Genomic DNA, 10,000 nt, shown 5'->3' with positions numbered 1-10,000 from the left:
TTTATTGTAACAAGAAACACTTTACCTCACAAATAGTCAATAGATGAAAAGATTTCCAATCTGTCAACAATATTAAACTTGAAGCTTCATAAAGGATTTTTAAAAAGAAGTCGCGGGTTAATTTTTTTTGGTCAGGTTGGGGGAAATCTTAAATATTCTATAATATATGATTTCAAGTTTTATGGACAAAATTAGAAAATGCGCTTTGTTATTTTATGCCAGATCTGGTTTTAAGAACTTTAATATTTTAATACTTTAATATACTTTAATATACTTCAATATCCACAAAATGTGCACAAAGCGCTTTACAGATAATTCGATAAAAATATAATTGAGTATTTGTTGTAATACAAGTTAGCTGGTCTTTATGGTTTGTGTTAATATGACTGAAACCTTGCCTATTTTGTGGAAAGCTTTTGTGGGAACTGGTGTGATATTTGTATATTATTTTAATAATACCCCCCCCCCCCCCAAAAAAAAAAAATGGTATCATGCAGTGTCAGACATGGCCAAAAATTTTTTAGAAAAATTTCGTCCATCCTCATTGGCTTGGTGCGAATCTCAGAACTCTTGAATACGCGCTGCTATTACACCAAAACCTTTTACCAGATAGTAGGGAAAACTCTATGGTTTCATAAATTAATCACCGAGAGAGATTTTGAGTAGGTATTTGGTATTAAAATGGTTACTTATTCTGTGTTTTTCAAATGTTTAGAATATTTTTATATGATGTGTTGAAGAAATGAATTAATGGTGTGTCAAACAATTCACGGCGACTTTTAATTTTTCAAACTAAGATAATGTTCCCACAGTTAATAAAAAGTTATTACTATTTTTAAAAAATATTTTACATTATGCAAAATGTGTCTTGTCATTTAGGTTGGATATTGACGATTTTTATTAATTGCAAACATTTTGCTTACAACCATGCTTCTATTTAAATATCGTCCATCGATGTAAAGACGAATTTTATGGCCAACATGTTTAAAAATGTGCTTATTCAGTGTAGGCCAGATTACTGTATTATTATGATGATAGTTTCAATAAATTGACAACAACTCATGTTACGAAAAAGATTCTTCCATTAGTATGAAAGTTTGTGAATTATTTATTTTCATTATATTTAGATCGATATAAAATTATGCGGGATTTGAATGTCATGTTTTATTTTATATTTTTATTTGCTTGATTATTAAAATAATTTTGAAATGATATTCTTGTGATTTCTTTTATCTTTAATGATACTCTAGATTAATTTTGCTTTAAAGTTGGACGTTTTCCCAAACCGTCATTGCCATTATGCGCCAGAGGTCAAGCACATCCGTCTTCGGCGTTGATTTTGTTGTCCGAGTTTCTTCTCGTAGAATAGTCTGCCATCCAAGGCTGTGGACACCATCTGTCCTGTCCATATTTGTCTGGCCTCTATCCTGCGGCCTTACCAGTATGGTTGAACCTACTGGCACAGCCCTCTAGATCATGAGAGGCGCTCAAGCCACCACTCCACGGCAAGGAATGGACTTGTGGTGTTTTTAATTTCTGCAGGGAGTCCGGACGGGACTTCTTGTAGGAAGTTATCTGATCTTTATCTTTTGTCGCTTTCTGCATGACTTTTTGTGTTGGAATGAGAACACTTAATTTTATCAAGGCAGTTGCAAGATATTCTTTACAGCGAGGGAGACAGTCAAATATATATGTGTCATATTTTTTAATGAGATTTATCTATGTACCCCCCTTTATAACAAACCCTCTATGAATTTATGATAATGTTTGTGTGTGATTTGAAATCATCTGATTGTCTCCATTTCACTTGTGCTGGAGAGAGAGGGATCTGGCTGAATTTCCCGCGCAAGCTTGGACAGGACACTCCATTGGATTGCTGCTGAGATCTATTGCTTCCATTCATTCCTTGGATTAGATAAGCTTTTCATTTGTGTCAACACCACCTCTCCTCATACTGCATAGGGTTAACCTGTTTAAGACAAATGACAGACGTTTCCCAGATGTATTTTAAACAATATGTATTAATACTTGAAGAAAAAAAGTAGTCTTTCAGAGCCATAGTCACATGGAGCCGGAAATTATCTCCGTACATAAAGTGCGAAACGGACAATATCAATTGCTTGCTACCTTTTTGATAGGACGCTAGTCTATCCCAAAGTACTTTCCGCCAAATCTAACATATCCAGCTACCCAATAACTGCTGGGTGGACAGGGGCTCGGAAAAAAAAATCTCGACTGCACTCGGGATCAATCTCGGTCCTTTTGCGTGTGAAGCTAGTGCTCTACCAAATGAACTATCGGGACCCCCTACTCGAAGAAAAGTCTTTCATTTATTTGCCTTATGGTTTGATATGACACAGTTTGGTAATATTCTGGGGTTGTCACAAGTGAAAAAAAATCCCACACCTCTCGTGTTCCTTCAGCGATGTGGCCGAGTGTTACAGAACTGTAACGGTATTATTAACAGAACTGTAAAACTTTGGAATCTTATCAAGTATGAACCGAAAAATGCTTCTTCTGTGGACAGATTCAAAATCATGCTTGATAAAGAAATAATCAAATTCCGGTTTATTTATGATTGCATTTACATACAGAGGGTATTGAAAGGTAAATTGGTCTAAATCACCTTTTACACGATATGACATGATATATATATATATATATGATATGATACACTTAGACCTCCTGTCGGTTTTTATTTCCCTTTATAAAGAAATTTATCCCCCATTGCTCACTTTGCGGCGCTGCCGACGTCTGGGTTATCCCTGTCTTTTTCCGAGATAGACTTGGAAGACACATTTCCTCTAAGGATGAGTAAAGGAAACTTGATAAATAAATAAATAAATTAATTAATTAATCAATTTATTTCATTACATTACAGTAATTAAGTTTAGATCTTTTAGACGTAAACTCGCCTGTGTGTTGTTGTATTCTATTCCTCTAGCCGCTGATGTGACCTTACCGTGTTGTAAGTGTCGTGAATTCTCCGTAACGTTACTAAACTTTTATAAAATGGAATTTTCAGCATGAAAAGCATGTGGAAGACACACTGTTGCTGGCAAAGCAAGAGGAAAATACAAAACTGATGTTAAATATATATTAAAAAAGAATAGTCTGTCTCGGATAGGAATGGAACCTCATAATAGAGATAACCCAATTTGCTTATCTATATTCTTCACGGAGAGCACGATATTAAACACGTAAAAAACAAAGACAAAGGGATACGCCAGGATGAAATCACAACACCAAGTTATTATGCCTGTGTTTTTGTTTTTTGTTTTAAAAAAAATTATTTTATATTCTTGTCATCAAATTTATAAAACAATACTTGAAAAGAAGAAAACAATGCGCTGAACATAGCCTTGGACGGGATCATGGCCGACTGGACGGGATAGATCGTTACGATAATAACGATTATTATGAAGAAACTTTATTTACATTCTGACATAAACCTCACAACTTATATTATATATGGTACGGTTTTTATTAACCAAATATACAAAGGCGTCAATTTAACAATCGGACAACTACTTTTTATCACAGGAAAAATCAAATGTGCCAGAAGACAAGAGAGAATAAAAACTTTTGCGGCGATGGGGAGTCGAACACACCACCCGACAATTACGGCACCTCCGTCTGGCCTCGAGAACGACGCTCTACAATCGGCACCATCGACCACTCAAAAGAAAAATTGTTTCAAACGTCGTAACTATCTTGAGCCCCTCTCGCGACTTCTTGAGGCCTTGAGGTCAACACACTAACACCATAAAATTATCCAATACTACTTTACAACGGCATATCACTTTTTTTCCTATAAATTCCCCAGGAATTATTTAATTCATATAAATCAATAGACTTCGGAGCCCCAGATTTCCGAGTTTTATAGGAAAAGAGGGTTAATTTAATAAATCGATATTTGAAGATGTTTTCTGGCAAAAATTCTAAAAATGCCCCCCCCCCCCCCCTAATAGTATGGCAGCATATGGTGGTTGTTACAAACCATGACAGAATATGACAAGGATGGTTTTGATGAAAATGACAAAGCAATTGTTGACATTTCCTGTAGAATATAATACAACCCAGTTATGTGAAATGTCATTGGGACCGTAATTGTTATGGAATGACAGGACAGTCGGGCAATAACAATTTGTTGCCTGATTGTATTACTTTCCCATTTTTTTACCCAAGAGAGAGAGAGAGAGAGAGAGAGAGAGAGAGAGAGAGAGAGAGAGAGAGAGAGAGAACGAGAGAGAACGAGAGAGAGAGAGAGATAGAGACATATATATATATATATATATATATATATATATATATATATATATATATATATATATATATGTATATTATTTTAATATTTACCACAATGTTTGAGTCAGTCTACATCGATGTTTCAGGCCTAATCAGCCATCGTCAGGACTGTGTGTTACATGAGTTTGGTTTGTTGACTGTTGTTGTTTGTTGAAGTGGTTCAGGTTTGTAGTTGATTAATAAGAACTTCCGGCGATGTGGACACGTATTGTACATCTCATTTTTCGTGTTGAGTGTAACTTCATGAGGGTGTTTGATTATAGTATATTTCTCTTCCAGGCATAAGCTACATTGTTTTGATGCTGGTGTGTATCCTGTTGCTTTAGATAAAATTTCCATGAAATGTTGTGGTCTAGTTTGTTGTCTTTTAATTTCCAAATATGTTCGCTGAGTTTTGTGGATGTTTTTTTTTGTTAGTGTTTCTAAATGTTGAGGTTGTATCTTGTTTTGAAATTATTTTCCGTTAGTCCTACATATTTTTTTTCTTGCTTGTTTGTTTAGTTTCGGTGACTGTGGCTTGGTAAATTATAACTTGATTCAAACATTGTTGTTTAGCGGGCATGTTCCTTATTTCTGCATTGCATTTCTGGTGGTGGGTTTTGCTCTGTTGGTGCTTATTAATATTTTTTTGTTGTGGCTTGAAATTATTGTTCTATGTTGCGCATACACGAGTAGCTTATTTTTATGGTATTCCTGTTGATAATTTTATGTATCTTGTGGTTTTTGTGGAAAGTGTGTATCAATTAACTTCAGGAACTGCTGTCCAATGTTTGTGCTGACGTTTTTGTCGAAAGGTGGGTTGAACCAAGTAATATTGCTTGGTGGACAGGGGGGGGGGGGTGAGAGAAAAATCTCAACTGCTGCACCCTGGATCGATCTCGATCCCTTTGCATTTGAAGCGAGTGGTGCTATGTGGTCTTGTGGTATGACACTCGCTTTCGGATCGGAAGGTCCTGGGTTCGAGCCTCGCTCGGCGCATAGTTGAGTCCTTGGAAAAAGCTAATTACTCACATTCTCTCACCCTATTCAGGTGTAAAATGAGTACGCCTTACAGGCGTCATGGTATGTCTTGCCCTAAATGTTAAATGTTGCTGTTGGACTGGGACCCCTTGTAAAGCGCTTTGAGCACGTTTGGTGGATGTTGCGCTATATAAAAGCTCATTTATAAAAAAAAAGCGAGTGGTGCTCTATCATCTGAGATAACAGGACCCCCTTTTTGTTCCTTAAACTTAAGAAAAATACATTTCCTAATAAATTTGATCATTTTGACTTTGCATTCAGTTTCCTTCATCGTGTACATTCCGACACAAAACCAACTGGACGTGACGGGTCAAAGAATATAATATCTGTCGTTATTTGACTGCAGGAAAATCCATTTGACCAGGAGGGCAGCACCATTAATTCAATCAATCCTGGAGAATTTTGCTACTTTTCAAAATTGGAAAAAATGTATTAAAAATGAACATGTACTCTAGTTTTATTCAACTATCATTAATATGCAAAAACTAAAAACATTAGCTTTGATACTACGCCTATAATTTGTCTCGGAAAAAATGTAATAAATAGGCATGGGGTAAAAGTAACCCGGGCAAACTACGGATATAATCGGTGTTAGGGTTGAGTGAGTTACCCTCTCCTTACTAACTACCTGAAAATAATTCAGATTTTTTTTGCACTTCACAATATTTGAAGAATATTTCTTGTTATGGTTATAAGAACTTAACGCTGTCTTGTATCAATCTGCCGCTTGTTTTACTGACCAAAATAATTTATAGTAAGTACTTATTCCTTTTGAGCTTGAGTTTTAAAAAATCAAATTCAATATAGATAGAACGAAGTTGACGTCACTCAGGTCTTTGTTATTATTATTTTGCCATCCATGTTTATGAGTAATTCTCACTAAACTGTATTAACTAGACAAATATAAATAAACGTTCATAAGTTACACATAGTTTTGTGTGTTGGTCAGTTATAATTATTTCCGGATGGCAATGTTGTGAGTTTCATAGCCAAGTGCACAGCATTTATTGGATGGACATGACGTTTCCGGGAAAATCCGGAAAATGGTCGCTAAGGGGAGAGTTAAACAAACAAAAAGCAAGGACAAGTCCCAGCTTTGTTTTCAAATAGGATTCAAAAGTCTGATGTCACGCCAGCCCAGCAACGAGCAGCTTGGTTCTAAACAAAGAAAATCGGTACTTATTACTCTTCATGCTGGCAAAAAAATTTTCACATGTCATGTGATCAGAATGTATGAAAGTCAAAACATGATCAGATTTATAATGTTTTTCTCCTCAGGATACACTTTTATGCTCGTCGGAGAAGTATTTAATCTGGGCGTCGCCGCTGTTCCGATAGTTTAGAACCGGTTATTAAGTTACTATACGTCATTACGAGGGAAGTGACGTCACGACTGTTGAAGCCTATTTATCCCAACAAATAGTTCTCACGACTGTCTGATGATAGGCTTTAACCTTATCATCGGGAATTACACAACATTATCATTCCGCCAAGGACGCCCAACATCATTATTATTTTTTCGCGACAAAATTTCATTTCTGTTGCTTCGTATCTTGGTATAATATATTAAATCTATTATCATAAATAATGAGATAAATTATAATATTATACATTTTATAAACATTCAGTCTCGTTAAAAATAAAAAAGCAAACAGAACACACACTCACACTCACAAACACACACACATACACACACATACAGACACACACACACACACACAGACACACACACACACACACATATATATATATAATATATATATATATATATATTTAGAGAGAGAGAGAGAGAGAGGAGAGAGAGAGAGAGAGAGAGAGAGAGAGAGAGAGAGAGAGAGAGAGAGAGAGAGAGAGAGAGAGAGAGAGAGAGAGAGAGAGAGAGTAATTTGATGAAAGGTGAGTCCAACTTTTATTTGTTCCAGAAGAGCTACATTGACACCATTCATTGGATTCAATGTCAGAGCTGTAGCCCAAACTCCACACCATGTTTAACAAATTAAGTGATTAAATGACAAAACACACATGCCCTGCCGAAAGATGTTGTTTTTATGGGTTGACTAGAGAAGTGATGGGAATGAATACCTCTTTTAACTCATGACGGAAGTTGCTTTACGGTAAATTTATGCCTTATTCAAAGGGTAGTAAGAAATTGTTACTCTCTTTTTAACATTAAAGAAACCGGGATAAATGACTCAATGTGCGCCTATGTGGTCTAGTGGTAAAGTGGTAAACACTCGCCTTCAGTTCGGAAGGCCTAGGGTTCGAGTCATGCTCTGAGCGGCCGGTAGTTTCGTCCCTGGAAAAGGCTCTTTACTCACATTCTCTCACTGTACTGAGGTATAAAATGAATGCATGGTCGTTAACAGCATTGTCTCTGCCCCCCCCCCCCCCCCCCCCCAAAGTGTTATATCGCCTAATAGGCGCCATGTCTCGTCCTACATATTAAGGGTTTCTGTTGGCTAGGAACCCCTTGTAAAGTGCCTTTAGCATGTTTTGTGGATATTGCACTATATAAATGCTCAAGTTTAAAAAAAGACATAAGATAAAAATATATCCAGTATCCACTGTATACTGTCCAACGAAACAAGATTTAAAAGTTTGGCCACAAAACTCGTTCTTCAAATATCAATCGATTCAATGGGCCCTCATCTTGTCAAAAATTCTCAAAACTATTACTTCGCAAATTCCGTTCAAATGTGTTTAGAACGACGTGCACTTATTTGCAGGTCTGATGACCCAATTCCTTATGGGCTCATTGTTGTAATTGAAACCTAAATTTAAAAAAAGACGCAAAATATTGTCCATTATAACAATGTTAATGTTAAACTAGGTCCATCAGTTGGCTCGGATGTCTGACCTACATATATGTACAGGTCGGGGTGTGAGGGTTTGCCAACAGCAGCACTTAATATGTAGGTTGAGAAATACGCTTATTTGAGGAACGAACTCTATGTTTTTCGATAGAGACAACGCTTTATCGTACAGATAGCTATTTTAAACCCGAATGCGGAGAGGAAATACTAATAAAGATCTTTTCCCCTGTGCCGCCCACAGTCAAACTCGATCTCCGGACCTACGTGTCACAATCACGTTACCTTATCATTAGGTGACAAAGCCGACACCCCCAAAATGAAAAACAAAACAAACCCTCCCCCCTCCCCCCCAAAAAATGCAACCCCCCCCCCCTCCGAAAAAAATAAAGAGACCAAAACAAACAAACAAACAAACAAACAAACAAGAGAAAAAAACAACAAAAAAAAAACCACCAATAATTTAAAACCCAGAAAAAAGCAAGCAAAAAAAAAAAAATAACAACAAAATACAAAACAAAAGAAAACAAAAATAAACGAGAAAAAACCCCGCAAAAAATAAACAAGAGAAAAAAAACAATACAAACAAAATAAATGAAAACACAGAAAAAAAAAACAAGCAAAAATAAAACAAAACAAACCAAACTAAACAGAAGCAAACGGAAAAAAAGGAAAACCCCCAAAAAGAAATCTCAAAAAATAACAAAGAGTAAACAAATACTAAAACAAAACAAACATAACAAAGCAAAAATTAAAAACCCAGAAAGAAAAACAAAAACAAAACAAAAACAAATAAACAAACAAAAAAAAACAAAAAAACCCTAAACCCCCCCCCCCCCCCCCCCCCCCAAAAAAAAAAACCCAAAAAAACCCCCCCCCAAAAAACCTCCCAACAAAATTAAAAAACAAACAATGCACAAGCAAACATGCAAAAAAAAAAAAAAATAAGAATAAAGAAACACACAAAATAACAAAACAAAACAACTAAACAAATAAACAAACAAACAAACAAACAAACAAAAAACGGTAAAAGAAAAGCACAGGATGATCCTCATAAAGTGTTACCGGGAAAGGACTTATTTACGATGATTACTTACTGAAATATGTGGAAAAGTGCGTTAAACGGAAACAATTTTGATATCCAAGTCTGAGATGCCAAAAGCTATATTATAGGAAGGGAGATAAACGGGTCAATCGATTGTAGAAGAGGCGAATGTAAAATTATCTACCTTGATGTGGTTTTATTGTAGGTCCATGATACGACAAGCTGCAATAAACAATAATAAAATAAAGCCTTTCTAATTCTGATAGTTCATTTGTTAGGATTTTTTATTTTAGAAAGAAATCTTCAATGGATAAGAACAATATGTGCAAGAAGACAAATTCCGTCCTAAGATAGATATGTCAATCGCAACACATCGAGCTGCCCAAAATCATTGAAAAAGAAATGAAATAAAACCCAAGTTAAACAAATAATAACACCATAAAAAAACACAGAGAAATCTAAAAAGTGCGGAAGACTGCAATTGAGATACGTAACACTTGACTTTTCATTCATTAATTTAGATGCTTAAGAAACAACTCTATAAAAAGAAGTCCTTCAGAGCCTAGGACCACAAGGCCGGAGTTTAACCCGGTTTCCATATCAAAATGCTTGCTACTCTTTGGATAGGACGGTAGTCTATCGCAAAGTACTTTCCGTTAAGTTTAACAAACCCAGCCGGCCAATCAAGGATTAGTGGACAAGGGGATCAGAACAAAAATCTCGATTTCATCCAAGATCGATCTCGGTCCATATGCTTGTGAAGCGAATGCTCTACAACTGAGCTATAGGAACCCCACAACTCTATATAAAGGATTAA

The sequence above is a fragment of the Berghia stephanieae genome, chromosome 6, assembly GCF_034508935.2.
Source record: "Berghia stephanieae isolate SIO BIC M18660-M18661 chromosome 6, UCSD_Bste_1.3, whole genome shotgun sequence".
Lineage (NCBI taxonomy): Eukaryota > Metazoa > Mollusca > Gastropoda > Nudibranchia > Aeolidiidae > Berghia > Berghia stephanieae.
The sequence above is the reverse complement of the archived record's forward strand: the minus strand, read 5'-3'. Positions refer to the sequence as shown.